We start from the raw sequence: 16,872 nt of genomic DNA on the forward strand, positions 1-16,872 counted from the left end.
CAAACTTCTTGAATAGACTGAGCATGACCATCTTTATCTCCAAAACAGTTGCAGAGATGAAGTCTCAGCCCAGCAACAAGAGGAAGAGGTTTCTTACATTTGGGAACTCAAAATCCTTCGTGATTTATGAGGAGGGAAAGAGTCTTAAACTTGTTCTGAATTATTTCCATCCTCACTTGACCAATGCAATTTGCAAATGCATACAATTCTCGACCCAAATTCTCCGTATTATTATCTTAAATGGATAATAACTTGAAAGCATCATATATGAATTTAATTTAAGGATTATTTTGTAATTCCTCCCTCTAAAATAAGTCTCTAATTTTAGCTTGTCCTGAAACAAGAAATTCCCAGCATCTCACTGAAAATTTAACCCTGTAATTATATGGAGTCTACATAATGTTGGGCTTATTCACCGATGTCACCATAACTTTGTTGCAAGAGAGACTATGAAAGAGCATTAAGAACCATCCAGAATGAGAACAATTCCCCTAATCAAATGTGTTAAAAGAACTTCAACATGTGTGATGGCAAAAGTAATTTGATTCCCATAGAGATGACAAGGATTTGAAAATACATCTGCATGTGCAAATAAAACCCTCCATCAACACATTATCCCCTAGTGTATATTTGTATTATCTGGAGCTCTCTCATCTACAAGGCTATCAATAACATAAGCTATTATCCCATATCTTATCATATAGCTCTCGTACCTATTTATTATATTTGAGCATGTAGAATTATAATTGCAACCTCATGCTATCATACTATCATTGTACTATCATGGTTATTCTATTTTTAATATGAATGCACATATCAAGCATTCAAGTGAATGTCAAAAAAATAAAATCGAGGTCTTTGCAATCTAGTATAATTATTTATTATTTGATTTAATGCATAGTGTTTATGGTGAAAATGGATAACAATAATAACGATATTGAAAGGCTAAATGAATTCAACCACAAAAACCCTAGCCTAACAACAACAAAGATCCACCATAACATATGAAGATTACCTAAGACAATGCAAATCAAATGAAATCACAAAGATTATACCATCACATGTCCAATAGGGTTTGGATCTCCATTCTTCCTATCTCCATTGATCTTGCTTGATATATTTGCTCTCAGATTTTATGTGCACAAGAGCTCAATAAAGAACGGAATGTGGTTGCAAGTAGGATTGCATATGCTCAAAAGCATAGTGTAGTCAAGTGCATAAAAATGATTAGGGTTTGATAATGAAGGAAGTATCTCCTTATATAGAAGACACAATATGAAATGGAGGGATAAGATTGAGAGGTGTAAAAGGAGGTCGGCTATGATTAGAGGGTAGGTAAAAGAAATAATAAAATAATGAAAGAGGTAGGTAGTGTATGAATTAAGAGATGAATGACATGTGTCATGGGTAGAAAAGGCTAATGAATTAATTAAATAAATAAATATTTATTTAATTAATAGAAGAAGTGGGATAGTTAAATAAATAAGATATTTATTTAATTTGGGGAAATGATAATTTAAATAAATAAATGTATTTATTTAAATGAGAAATAAGGCTAGAAGAGGATAAATGAATTAATTAAATAAATAAATATTTATTTAATTAATAGAAGAATTAGGCTAAAATAATTAAATAAATAAAGATATTTATTTCATTAGATTGGACAATTTTAGGTGTCTACATTTTGCCCCTCTTTGAGACAATGCAGCTTGTCGCGTTGTTTCAAAGAAGATAATATGAATTGATACAAAGTTGATCCAAGATGGGAATGATATGCCCCCTCGAGAGATTGGATGAAAAAATGTCTAAAAAGATCGAGACAATCTCTCGATAAGAAAGAAAGGCTAGAATGGACTGACCAGATAGGATGGAGTGACAGAGTCATGGGATAAAGAAGACTGACCCGGGAAACGAGGGCTAGGGTAGTCTATAAGATAGACCACGATGGTAAAACATCCTCATTGTCATCCACACATCCAAGAGATCAGAGTGCAGAGAGAGAATAGAGCAGCAACAGTCAGCAACGATGGCATTGGTGCATAGATTTGATCGTGTTCGCCGATTCCAGAGGCCAGCAGAGGCAGGAGAGCTAGTAAGTACCACCAAACCTCCTTGTACTTTGATGCATTTATTGTTGTCATTAATGCATGCTAGGTAATGTAATAAATGGGCGTTTATGTTAGGAAAACATGTTTGTGTCCAAAAATGTGAATTTGTGTCTTCTAGGTCAAATCGGTAGTTCTGTGATGAACATACGTTGTCGATTGGATAAGCTGCTGAGAGGATACACTCAAGCAGGTCCTCTAGGGAAACTAGAATTGCAAATAGGGCTAGGATTGACAATTCTATGATGGAACATATGATGCCAATTAGGAAACTACTCAAGAGGATTCACTCAAACAGAGGCCCTAAGATAGGATAGATCTAGGCACTTTGTGATGAGCAGTGAGTACCAAGATATAGTACTTTGTGATGAACAGGGAGTACCAAAATATGAATAGCACTTTGTGATGAATAGTGAGTGGAAATGTGAGCAGCACTTTGTGATGAACAGGGAGTGCAAATGTGAGCAGCACTTTGTGATGAACAGTGAGTGCCAAACACGTAGTACTTTGTGATGAACAGGGAGTACCACTAGGATGGAAGCAACACTTTGTGATGAACAAGGAGTGTCACTAGGATAGAGTACCATATGCACTTAGATAAAAAGTAGCATTTTGTGATGAACAGTGAATGCCACTATGACTGACATGATTGATTTGCTTGACTGCAGGAGTATTTGCCTATGCTAGAGTCACGGGAGAGATTCCCATCGACTCAAAGGTTGCGACTTGAGCTAACCTTCGAGGACCGAGTGGCTATTGAGGCTATGGGTCTGAGACATATTTTGTATGTGCCTGAGTTTCAGGTGAACATGGGATTGCTGACTGCACTGGTGGAGAGGTGGCACTCTGAGACTTGCACCTTTCATTTACCAATGGGGGAGATGATAGTTACCCTTGAGGATGTATACAGGATTTTGAGGATACCGGTCGATAGGGAGTTGATTCCCTATGATCGAGATGGAGACAGGGAGGCCCTAAGACGAGTGTTCCAGGACCCAAGACTGGAGATGAGGGTAGGGCATGTGGCTTGGGACACCATGACAGCTACAGGATTAGCACTGCCAGCAGTGATAGGAGGAGCAATCAGTGGGTTCTTGTGTCCTGATAGAGCGACACGAGGGTTGGCTATGGGCTAGGGAGGTGCCTTGGAGACACTGGTGACATAGCACACCAGATATGCCTAGGGACCATGTGTGCTAGCACACCTGTATTACGAGCTACATCAGTTTGTGTACCATGGGTTAGTGGGATTAGGCTGCGGGGTCACATTGTTACAGGTGTGGGCCTATGAGAATCTGCCAGTGATGAGATCGATACATTTCAGGGGTAGAGGTCATGGATGCAGTTTCATACACTTGTATGACATGATCACTTCGTAGCCACAGATTGGCAGGTTAGAGCACTGGCAACGGGTGATTGATGACATTGATATGGTTATATGGAGGCCATACTTGGGATGTGAGCAGTGGGAGGATGATGCGGTAGAGCTTCCCTACACCTTCCAGAGCAGGTATCTAATTGGGCAGACACCCTATGTACTGGAGAGGTAGCTAGTGGACAGGGTGGGCAAGCAGTTCGGTAGGATCCAGCGGATGCCACGGGGTTCAGGCATGTATGCACGGACTGTCAGGGATCAGGTGCAGTTTGGGCCCTTACTATCATATGATCAGGTTGTTACACAGCTAGTGGAGATGATGCCCTTACCCTAGGACATGTGGCCAGAGATCAAGGATGTTGGGATGGATGCTGAGTACATAGCATACTGGGCCAAGCATCCATTCCCATGCCTGACGGATCCAAGAGAGCTACTAGATGGAGATGGTGGTGGGGATGGTGATGATGATGGAGATGATGGGGGTAGAGGCTGACGGAGGAGGAGGGGGGCAGTTGGAGAGAGGAGGGTGGCGCCACAGAGGGAGGGTGGAGAGGACAGACAGGCTTGGGTGGTGAGGGGTCGTGGTGGATTACCACTACAGGTGCCAGCAGCATAGGGTCCCAGATAGGTGCAGGTATAGGGATAGATACAGGGACAGGCACAGGCACAGGGGTAGGCACCCGTACATGGGGAGCCATAGGGGGCTGAGGCAAAGGAGGATGAGCTGATGGAGCTGAGGGAGATCTGCCAGGGATAGGTAGATGAGATCCAAGACCTGGAGAGGGAGAGGGATAGGCTCAGGAGGTGGCTCAGAGATACTGAGCGAGAGCGGGACCAGGCCATTCAGCGCTACACAGAGGTTGAGACAACACTGAGGGCTGGGAGGCAGGCGATAGAGGACACAGGGGCTAGATATGCCTACGTCCTACGAGTAGGGGAGGAGATCGGTTACTGGTGGGATCCCTATTATGGTGCTGTGCCAGCTGATCAGCGGACGAGGAGCTTCCATAGACCATCGCGAACAACGACAGCTACAGGAGGGAGCCGGAGGAGACAGGTGTCTAGTGGTGGGGTTATGGGTCCTCCACCACCACTAGATAGAGGGGATAGGAGGGATGATCTTGGGGCGGGTCCTTCGGGGCCTCAGATTCTATCAAGGCCAGGTGGCTCCGAGGGAGGGAGTTCATCATAGTCGTAGAGGGCTCCCTATGTATCAGTATTGTATCATTTTTGTATGATGATGTAGACACCTTCGGCTGATTGTAGCCATATGATTTTGACATCATTGTATCATGACACTTTATATATATATATATGAGATGATTCTTCTTCACGGCATCTATATGCATGTGTACCTATGTGATGAGATGTTTCATGATGTATGTTTTATGTGATGCTTATGATATGGATGCAAATATGTATATGATGCAATGCAATATTTTATTTTATTTTGTTCTTTTATGTTTTATATGTGTATGCATGATGCAAATGTGAATGTATGTAATGCAGATGAATATGATAATGCAAATGTAAATTGTGCTAACAGGTGTTGTGTGCAGGATGTGATGCAGTTGTGACATCTATATGTATGTATGAAATGCTTATATGTGGTAATGCAGGTGCAACTACATGAAATGCTGATGTTTTTGGTGTGTCATTATACTCAGTCATGTGATAGCAGGCTACGTGGACTCGAGAAGGATGATGGAAGTCAATAAAGAAAGGGGGATGAAAGACAGAAGATATGAAAGTGAAAAGATCTTCTTGTGCATTATCATCATTGAGCTTTATTATGGCAAGTAGGTTATGACAATCGAGGCATATGTTCGACCCAGAAAGTCATTGTACCCGTTTGCATGGAGATAAGATAGTTGCAAACAAGGAATGCCCCAGTTCATACTAGACTCACAGTGTCCTCATATCCTTGGACAAGTCATAGCATTACTAAGAGACAATCCACAGATAGCAAATACAAATAGGTGATGATACCCCATCCTCACCTTTCTAGTCAAAGACATCCTGGAGATAGAATCTCTAGTCAGAGACATCTTGGAAAAGCTAAAAGACATGTCACCAAAAGATAAAATCAAAAGAAAACCAAGACTCGACACCAACATCCATTGTAGTCCTCAAATTTAGTCTCTTGTCACTTGTATAAGTCTTATTTGATTGTGGTCACAATGTTTACTTTCACAGAAAGGATAGATAGCACTGAACCATAATGTTGTCTGAGTCTGTTGAAAGATTTGATTTATTGAAGCCCATTTTTGCTGTTGTGTCTCATCTGAAACTGACTGAATCGATGAAACTGATACTTTATTGCGAAGAAGATGGAACTTTATTGCAGATCTATGATGCAAATGTTGCTTTATTGCAGATTGTGAGTGGATAGACTAAAGAAAGCTAAAAGAAACTGTACTCCTCAAAACATGTGATGTTCTTAGTTCCACACCCATCACTAGACGTAGGATTTGTCTTAGCCACAGATAGGATCTGATTTATTATGGATGGAAAGGGAGGTGAAAAGGGAGGTTTATTATGAATGGCTAACCAATCTTGGGTAGATCAATAACAAGCCATGATGGGAATGGGTAAGTTTATTATGAATGCATAAGTTGCGAGTGTGTGCAAAGTGAAAGGATGAAAGTGAATCCTGAAGGAGGGAGGAGCAATGTCTCTATGCATAGTGCTGGTGACCCAGTTTTCACCATGGTACTTGCCCAGGGCACCACCAAAGTGGTTTTCACCATTGGACGAAATTATTTCTCTTTACTTTTTTCAATTTTTCAATGTTTTTTGTGTCACAAGGCACCTGTTTGCCAGGTTTTCACCAAGTAACAATTTTTTTTATTTTTTTTTTGTATTTTTAAAATTTTTGAATTTTTTTGTATTTTTTGAATTAGGATACTCTGAAGAGCTATGTGTAAAACCTACGAAGGTGCATGTTGTTGATAGGATCCTCCAAAGGTTCACCTTCTGTTGTTGAGAGCTGATATGCACCAGATCCATATGCTGCTATAATGATGTAAGGACCAAGCCAATTTGGTTCGAACTTGCCCTTCTTCTCTCTGTCTTGCTGATTTTTGGAGTTTTCTCTAAGAACCAAATCACCTACCTCAAATGTGTGAGGCTTGACCTTGTGATTGTAGCTATGACTCATTCGTTGTTGATAAGCCTTGAGATGATTAAAAGCAATTTGTCTTCGTTCATCCAATAGTTCAAGTTCTTGTAAGTGAGAGACCCTATAGTCTTCACCACTGATAATGTTTTGCAAAGAGACTTGTAAAGAGGGTAGCTCAACCTCAATAGGCAAGATGGCTTCAACGCCGTAGACAAGTGAATAGGGTGTAGCTCCTGTAGGTGTGCGGACACTTGTACGGTATGCCCAAAGTGCAGGATTAAGTTGGATATGCCAATTATAGCCAACGTCGTCGACTATCTTTTTTAGGATTTTAAGGATTGTCTTATTAGACACCTCAGCTTGACCATTACCTTGGGGGTAATATGGCATGGAGAAATGATGGGAAATATGGAAGCGGTCACAGAGTTCACGAACATCCTAATTTTTGAAGGGATGCCCATTATCAGTGATAATGGAAACAGGAATACCGTATCAGAAAATGATATAGTTGAGGATGAACGTAGCAATCTGTTTTCCAGTGACTTGTGTGAGAGGCACGGCTTCAATCCATTTTGTGAAATATTCTGTGGCAGTGATAATGAATTTATGACCATTGGAAGGAGGGTGAATCTTGCCTATGAGATCGAGTCCCCACTGACAAAAGGGCCAAGGAGATGTAATTGGTTGAAGTTCTTGCGCTGGTGCATGTATGAGGTCTCCATGAATTTGACATTGCTTACATTTCTTGACAAACTGATATGAGTCCTTTTCCATATTGGGCTAGTAATATCCAATCCTGATGAGTTTCTTGGCTAAGGTAGGACCACTAGCATGTGGACCACATATCCCTTCATGTACTTCATGTAATGCAATCTGAGCTTCGTCGCTTTCTAAACATCTAAGAAGAGTGCCATCTAGACCTCGCCGGTATAGGATATCAGCTAAAATGACATATCAAGAGGATTGGCGAATGAAAGTGCGACGTTGGTTATTTGATAGATCAGGAGGTAGGGTATTGTCATGAAGGTATGTGAAAATGGAACCATATAACTGGGACTCGGGACCGATGACACATATCATCTCAGTAGGAATGATTTCATATGAAGGAACCAAAAGGTTATCCACCAAGAACTCATAGCGGGTCTCATTTGGAGGTAGATCGATCAGTGAAGCAATTGTAGCCATGGCATCTATGGCTCGATGTTGCTCTCTTGGTATCTACTCAAAGTCTATCTTTGTGAAGTGTTGTTTCAGGTCATCCACCATTTGTTTGTAAGGCATTAATTTTTCATCTTTTATTTGGTAATCATCAGTTGCTTGATGGATTACAAGTTGAGAGTCCCAAAAAACATGAAGTTCCTGGATCTTCCACTGAACTGCAATCCGTAATCTAGTTGTTAATGCCTCATATTTTGCTATATTGTTAGTGCAAGGAAATGATAAGCGGTATGACTTTGTATAGAATCCCCTTGAGGAGTTATAAAGAGGATTCCAGCTCCTGCCCCATGCTATGTGTATGAGCCGTCGAAGTACAGTTGCCATGGCTTTGCATGTGACATTGTTAAAATGGATTCATCTAAAAATTTTGAACTTAGAGGAACATCATCTATCATGGGGGCATCTGCTAATTGATCTGCGATGGCTTGTCCTTTTATTGCTTTTCTGTCCACATACTCGATATCGAATTCACTCAGGATCATTACCCATTTGGCTAGTCGCCCAGTAAGTGTTGCTTTATTGAGAAGGTATTTCAATGGATCGATTCTTGCAACCAACTTAGTCTTATGAGTGAGCATGTAATGTCATAATTTCTATGAAGCAAAGACCACGATGAGACATGCATGCTCAATTCGTGTGTAGTTTAGCTCATATCCCACCAATGTGCGACTGATATAGTATACTACTTTTTCCTTGCCCTCAACAATTTGTTGTGCTAAGAGTGCCCCCAGTGTTGTTGCAGTAGCTGATATGTATAGTAATAGAGGCTGATCTGGAACTGGTGGCATCAGAACTGGCGGATTCAGAAGATAATCTTTGAGTGTCTGGAAAACCTGTTGACAGTTATCATCCCATTTGAATTTGATGTTTTTATGTAGCAGGTGCTGAAAAAGATTACACTTATCTCCAAGTTGCGCTATGAATCTTCGTATGGATTGGAGTCTCCCTTGTAAAGACCGAAGTTGACTGATATTTCTTGGTGGTTGCATCTCCAAGATGGCCCTAACTTTTGCTGAATCAACTTCGATTCCTCTTTTGGATACAATGAATCCTAGGAGCTTCCGGAGGTTACTCCAAAGACACATTTCTTGGGGTTTAATCTTACTTTGTATTTTTCCAACCGATCAAAGACAACTGAAAGTATGTCCAAATGTGTATTTCTATCTATTGATTTGCTCAAGAGGTCGTCGACATAATCTTCCACAGTTATGTGCATGAGATCATGAAAGATAGTAGTCATGGCTCTTTGATATGTAGCACCTACATTTTTTAGCCCGAAGGGCATGACATTCTAGCAGAAGGTTCCCCAAGGACAAGTGAATAATGTTTTATGTTGATCCTCAGACGCGATCTTTATTTGATTATAACCAGAGAATCCATCCATCAATGATAACATTTCATGACCTGCTGTGAGATCGACAATCAAGTCAATATTTGGTAATGGGAAGTCATCCTTAGGACAAGCTTTGTTGATGTCTCTGAAATCTGTACATATTCTGATGTTGTGATCTAGTTTACTAACAGGCACTAAGTTGGAGATCCATTTAGGATAATCAATTGGGTATATGAATCCGACGTTCATGTAGATAAATGAACTTGTAATTAACTAGGAATATTCCCCCCCTTTCATCAAATTCTTAGGATATTGATTCAATGTCCTTGTACCAAGATTGGAAAAAGAAAACAATAACTACAACTTGCTTGAGAATGTTGATGCATATGCTAATATCACATAAAAATTCTTAATCCTCCTTAATATGTGCAAGAGGTTTTCTTTAACTTTTTCTTGATTCTAGATGTCCAAAGACTTAGGGTTAATCTCTAAATACCATGGAAATGGTATAGATAAAAAGTTTCATGCTTCAACATCACAAATAATAACCTTGGGGGAAGAAGCAAGGCCAAATTTGAAATTTGAAAATTAAAAGTTAACGTTTTATTTTTGTAAATTACACAACTAATCCAATTAAGTTCTACAAATCATGGATTCAAGCCTTGGTGAGAAATGAGTAAAATTGAAGGTTGGAACTAGTTCCTAGGAATGAGAGTAAATGCAGATAGATGAATTACATGCCAACTTTCAACATAAATTGTGCAACTTGTACAATTTTCATTGTATTTTAAGAATAACCTTATCAACATAAGCCCAAAATAAAAAGGGAAATATTGTAAGGTGTATAATTTTGATCATTACCTTTTGCCTCAATTTTATTTTCATGTGAACTACCATAAATTGTACGTCAAAGTAAAACAAGCAACCAACATGAAAGTAAATATATAAGCACTAATATGGATGATATTGAGAAGGATGTTGATTTAGTGGAATTCCTCATAACAAGTGCTTCACTTAAAAACATACAAGATTTGATGAAAAAGATATAATGAGCACCATTTGATAAGCAATAAGAAAATACATAACCATAACTACTATCTACAAAATAAAAATAATAAATAAATAAAATAGTAGATGAAAGTGTTGGCAATATTGCATTATAACAGACAATGAAAGATTGTTGGCATTTCAATAAGGATATTAAGAAGGTTGTTGATGATTATGGATATAATTGATTAAAGATGTTTTACTATCTTGATATTATTATTTTGTCATTGATGTCAAGAAATTGATTTTCTAATTCATTATGATGTTGCCATATCTTTAGAAGTATGATATGAAGATTATAAAGAAGTCGATAAAAGACACAGGAAATAATATGATGAATAAAGGAATGAATAAGGTATTCAATGGGCAACTACTACCGAGTCAGACAATGATGAGATCATGATGTTTTAGATTGTTTTAACATCATACATATGTTGTAAAATGTAAAGGTTAATACTATACTATGTTATTAGGCAAGGAACCTAGTCGGTAAACCCTAAGGAACCTAGTCGATAAACCCTAAGGTTATCGCTATCAATTAATGAAGGTGAAATGTCTACTGAGTGAAGTTTAGTATTCACCGAGTTGTTACCGAGTTGTAACTGAGCTATAACAGAATGCATTAAATGTTTGCATGCGGTATTTAATGAAAGAAGCTGATGAGCTAGAGCGGATCAATGATTGGTAAGCTATGGAAGAAGTTTGTTAACGAATCTAAGGCAATGGAAAGTCGGCATGAAGATCTACAGCTCAGATTGAACCGCAATACCCTGGCACAAGTTCCAAGACTATTATGCAAGTTTCAAGGTGGGGTAAAACATTTTCAGATTGAAAGATGCATTGAACCTGGACAAGATTGAAGATCTAATGGCAATGATTGATCATGGGAAATGTGATCAAGGAGATTAAGTGGTTACCTAATTGTTTATAAATAGGAAACTGTTGATAAACAATGTATGCGGGCAAGTGTATGCACAGGAATGCTACAAAGTGATTACCGAGCACAGAAGCTTGAAGACCTGTTAGAATAACAGAGTATAGAAGCCCATCAGATAGACAAGATTAGTTCTATGTCTAGATTGTATTAAACAAATAAGAATCTGCTTTAGCATTTTAGATGTGAAGTTGCAGATAAATTTTTATTACTATTATATTGTGAAAGTGATAGAAAATCTCTTAACCAAGTGGACTTAACAATCTTATATGTAAATCCTCTAGCAAGGTGACATTCTGATTGAATGTTTGAAATCCTTTGACAAGGTCACTTCTAACAAAGTGAAGATCCTAACAGATCTGAGGGAAATCCCTTAACCGGGTCACATCTAGCAATGTGTTTGTAATCTTTAACAGGATTTTCTTTTAACCGAGCATACTCTAGAAGAGTATATTTCTTAGTGGGTCCGAAATCCCACAGTGGTTTTTCCCTATTTAAGTTTCCATGTTAAATCTGGTGTTATGAGGTTTATATTGCTCATATGCTTTTGAGTTTGTATGTTTGACAATTTTGGCTATATGACTGATATATATGTTACCGAGGTTGAATCTGATGTATTTATGGATGATTAAGTTTGTATGATTCACGCCCCCCCCCCCTCTCATCTTGTTGGCTATTGGATCTATACTTATATTAAGTATCAGAACTATTAATTGGTATCAGAGCTTTGGACTCCGGAAGGAAAGTTTAAAGGCACATGAGTTAAAGATCCAAAGATGTATAAGAGGGATGCATCGAAGCTAAACGAGTCAAGTTTCTCTACATGGCAGAAAAGGATGAAGCTACATCTATCAGGAGTTGGAGAATATGTTGTATACTATCTAGAGAATGATTTTGTCACACCGAGCACCTATCCATTGACTATGGAAGAGATAAAGGCGAAGCAAGAACATATTCAAGCAATGATTGAAATAACATATGCATTGACCGATTCAAAGTTTAATGATCTAGAAGGCTGCAATGATGCAAAGGCAATGTGGAATAAGCTCATATCAGTAAATGGAGGAGATGAACATGTTCAAAGAGCAAAAGTAGATAGTTTAAGAGGACAACTTGAATCTATGAGGATGAATGAAGGTGAGAACATAACTCAGTACAGTACAAGACTAAAGGAGATTGTCAATCAAATCAAAGGAGCAGGTGGAACTATTGAAGAAAAAGATATAACAAGTAAGTTGTTAAGAACCCTTCTACCAACTTATGCAATCTGAGTCTCAGCAATCAATGAATTGAGGTCTATACCTAATATGCCAGTTTCCTTGGATGCTACTATTGGTAAGCTACATGCATTTGAGTTAAGTAATTTTGATAATAGTGGATCTTTGGTAAATAAAGTTGAATCTGCATTTAGTTCTTTTCATCTTGATGAATCTAATGATTACAATGAAAGAAAGTATAAGTACTCTGAAGGAGATCATAGTGGAGCAAGTGAAAGATTTCATAAGAACATGGAAGTAGTACACAAACTGTATGAAGAAATCAGAAAGCAAGAAGAGTTTGAAGCACTATTGGCCAAAAGGTTACCGAGAGGCAAAGGTAAGTATAAAGGAAAACTACCTTTGAAATGTTTCAATTGTGATAAGATTGGACATATGGCTTCTAACTGTCCTAACAAAGATTTTACTGAAAAGAAAGATTACCGAGATGACAGACAGAAAGATAACCATTACAGAGGACATCGAGACTTCAGAAGAAGAGATAGAAAGACATGCTTAATAGCTGATGAGGAATCTAACGATGATAAATCAGATGCGACTGATACAGAGGAAGTTGTTTATGTGGCTATCAAGGATGGTTCAAATGAAGAAAGGTATGAAGAAAAAGCCCTAATATCTCACATAAACACTAATGATTCTTGGATTATAGATAGTGGATGCTCACATCATATAACAGGAGATAAACACAAGTTTGTTATGTTAGAAGATTATGATGGAGGCTATGTTAGATTTGGTAATGATGCACCATGTCTGGTAAGAGGTAAAGGATCTATAACACTTCTTGATAATGCAAGATGCAATGATGTCTATTGGGTTGAAGGTTTGAAATACAATTTGTTGAGTGTAGCACAACTAAACAACACAGGTTACCGAATAGAATTTCAAAAAGGAATTGTCAAGGTTCATGGCAAGAATGGAAAGTTAGTTGCTACCAGGACACAAACTAAAGGTAATACATTTCACCTTGACTCAACTCGGAATAAGTGTTTGCATGCAAAGATTGATGATACCTGGCTATGGCATAAGATGTTTTGTCATGTAAATTTTGATAACTTGATCAAGATAAGTAAGAAGCACAGAGTAAGAGGTCTATCGAGTCTTGAAAAACCTGAGAATGCTATGTGCCGAGGATGCCAGATGGGTAAGATGACAAGATCAAGCTTTACAACTAAGTCTTACACTTCTAAGGGAATTTTAGATCTAGTGCACACTAATCTTTGTGGTCCTATGAAAGTTCAAAGTTATTATGGTGATAAATATTTCATATTATTTGTGGATGACTATTCAAGGATGATGTCAGTAATGTTTTTAAAAGAAAAATCAAAAGCTTTTCAAATGTTTAAATGGTACAAGGCAAGAGTTGAAAATGAAATAGGAAGACAACTGAAATGTCTTAGATCAGATAGAGGAGGAGAGTTCACATCTGATGAATTCAACTTATTCTGCAATGATCATGGTATTAAAAGACAAGTCTCTGCACTGAGAACTCCACAACAGAATGGAATAGCTGAAAGAAGAAACAGATCTATTGTGGATTGTGCCAGAACACTGATGATTGAGAAGAAGGTGCCACAAACATTTTGGAGAGAAGCAATAAGCATAGCTATTTACACCTTGAACCAAGTTCAATTAAAGAAAGGTACTTTGAAGACACCATATGAGATCTGGTATGATAAGAAACCTAATGTTAGTTATTTTAAAATCTTTGGAAGTAGATGCTATGTTCATAAAGATGATAGAAATGGCAAATTTGATCAGAAAAGTGATTAAGGAACATTTCTAGGTTACTCTTCTAGAAGCAAAGCATTTAAATTTATGATCAAATCATCTAACAAAATAGTAGAAAGTGCAAATGTGAAAATTGATGAATTTGCAGAAAGAAATGATGAAGGAAATTCCAAAGAACCAGAAGACTATGATGAATTTGTCTATGTGCAACCGAGAAGTCCTACCGAGAAAACTGTTGAAGAAAATGAAGAAAATATCCAGTTACCGAGTGATGAAGAAGATCATACAGAGCCTACCGAGCCTGTATTAGCCAAGTATGTCAGAAGACATCATGCACCAAGTCAGATTATAGGAGATAAGGATGATTCAGTGATGACAAGGAACAAACTGAGACAGAACACATGTTTGATATCTGAATTTGAACCGAGAATAGTAAAAGAGGCATTTAACAGTGAAGATTGGGTAAATGCTATGACAGAAGAGATTGATAAAATCAAGAAGAGTGACACATGGACACTAATCCCAAGACCAAAGGACAAAAATGTAATCGGTACAAAGTGGATTTTTAGAAACAAGCTAAATAAAAAAGGGGAGGTCATTCGAAACAAAGCAAGACTAGTTTGCAAAGGTTATGCACAAGAAGAAGGAATTGATTATGGTAAAACTTTTGCACCTGTTGCTAGACTTGAAGGAGTAAGAACATTGTTGGCCTATGCTACTTTCAAGAACTTCAAGGTATATCAAATGGATGTCAAATCTGCATTTCTGAATGGAATATTAGAAGAAGAAGTTTTCATTGAACAACCTGAAGGATTTGTTGAAGACAATGATAAAGATCAGGTATGTAAGTTGAACAAAGCTTTATATGGTTTGAAACAAGCACCAAGAGCATGGTATGAAAGATTGCACTCTTGTTTGATTAAGATTGGTTTTATAAGGACAAGTGAGAACAACAACATGTACATGAAGAATGATGAAAATGGAATATTGATCTCAGCCATATTTGTTGATGATATTATATTTTGTGGAAATGACTCTTTATGCAAGAACTTTGGAAATGAAATGAGCAAAGAATTTGAGATGTCATTAATCGGTGAGATAAATGATTTTATAGGTTTACAGATACTGCAAATGAAAAATGAGATTTTCATTACTCAATCCAAGTACATAAAGGAAATCTTGAAGAAATTTGGAATGAATGATTCAAAACCAGTAAGTACTCCTATGACTACCAACTGTAAATTATCAAAGAATGATGAATCTACATCTGTTGATGAGACACTCTACCGATCCATGATTGGAAAGCTACAATATGTTGTTCACATCAGACCAGACATAGCACATGCAGTAGGTATAGTTGCAAGATTCTCTGCAAATCCTAAGGAAACACACATGACAACAGTCAAAAAAAATTTTAGATACTTGAAAGGCACAGAGGATTATGGCCTAGTATACCAGAAAGGAAATGATTTTGATTTAAAAGTTTATACTGATACTGATTGGGCAAGCAACATTGATGACAGAAAAAGCACAAGTGGTGGAGCTTTCTTTTTAGGAGAAAGAGTAGTGAGTTGGCTTAGCAAGAAACAAGGATGTGTTTCACAGTTAACAACAGAAGTTGAATATGTTGTTGCAGCATTGAATTGTACCAACATTGCATAGATCAAACAACTATTGGAAGGTATAAATGAGAAAGCTACCGAGCCAGCAACTATATTCTGTGACAATACTAGTGCTATTAATATTTCAAAAAATCATGTTATGCACTCTAAGACAAAGCACATATCTATCAAATATCATTACCTTAGAGAAGAAGCTCAAGAGAAGATAGTGGTGTTGGAATATGTTAGCACAAAAGAGCAAATAGCAGATATCTTCACCAAGCCACTACTAAAAGACACTTTTAAATATCTCAGAAGTAAGTTAGGGGTCCTACCCCTATCTTCTACTCACTCACCAAGTTCGGTGAAAGCATCAATCCGATGACTCTATTGAATATCTTTTGGCAGTTGATGCTGGAGTTATACACTTTAGGATGTTTTCTAAAAGTGTACTGGAATTAATACTAGAAATAATACAGAGAATATTACAGGGAATAGGAATTGAAGACCAATGCTCTAACCGAGACTTAGTTGATACACAACAGTAGGAAATCACGTCTTAGAGAAACAAATTATGTTTTAGTTCTTTTCTTTTTGGCATTGTTGTCAAAGGGGGAGAATACCTATGAAAAAGGGTAGAATACCTATGAAAAAGGGAGAATACATATGAAAGGGGAGAAGAGCAGACTACAGATTGGAAAGAAGACTAAGAAAATAGGAGAAGTCTAATGTATGAGGGAGAGCATTTCCGCATTTCAGCAATCCGAATCTATTAAGGTCAAATCAATTGGTTTTGCCATCAATGCCAAAGGGGGAGATTGTTGGCAATATTGCATTATAACAAACAATGAAAGATTGTTGGCATTTCAATAAGGATATTGAGAAGGTTGTTGATGATTATGGATATAACTGATTAAAGATGTTTTACTATCTTGATATTATTATTTGTCATTGATGTCAAGAAATTGATTTTCTAATTCAGTATGATGTTGCCATATCTTTAGAAGTATGATATGAAGATTATAAAGAAGTCAGTAAAAGACACAGGAAAGAATATGATGAATAAAGGAATGAATAATGTATTCAATGGGCAACTACTGCCGAGTCAGACAATGATGAGATCATGAAGTTTT

The sequence above is a fragment of the Cryptomeria japonica genome, chromosome 3 (genome assembly GCF_030272615.1).
Source record: "Cryptomeria japonica chromosome 3, Sugi_1.0, whole genome shotgun sequence".
In the NCBI taxonomy this organism is placed as follows: Eukaryota; Viridiplantae; Streptophyta; class Pinopsida; order Cupressales; family Cupressaceae; genus Cryptomeria; species Cryptomeria japonica.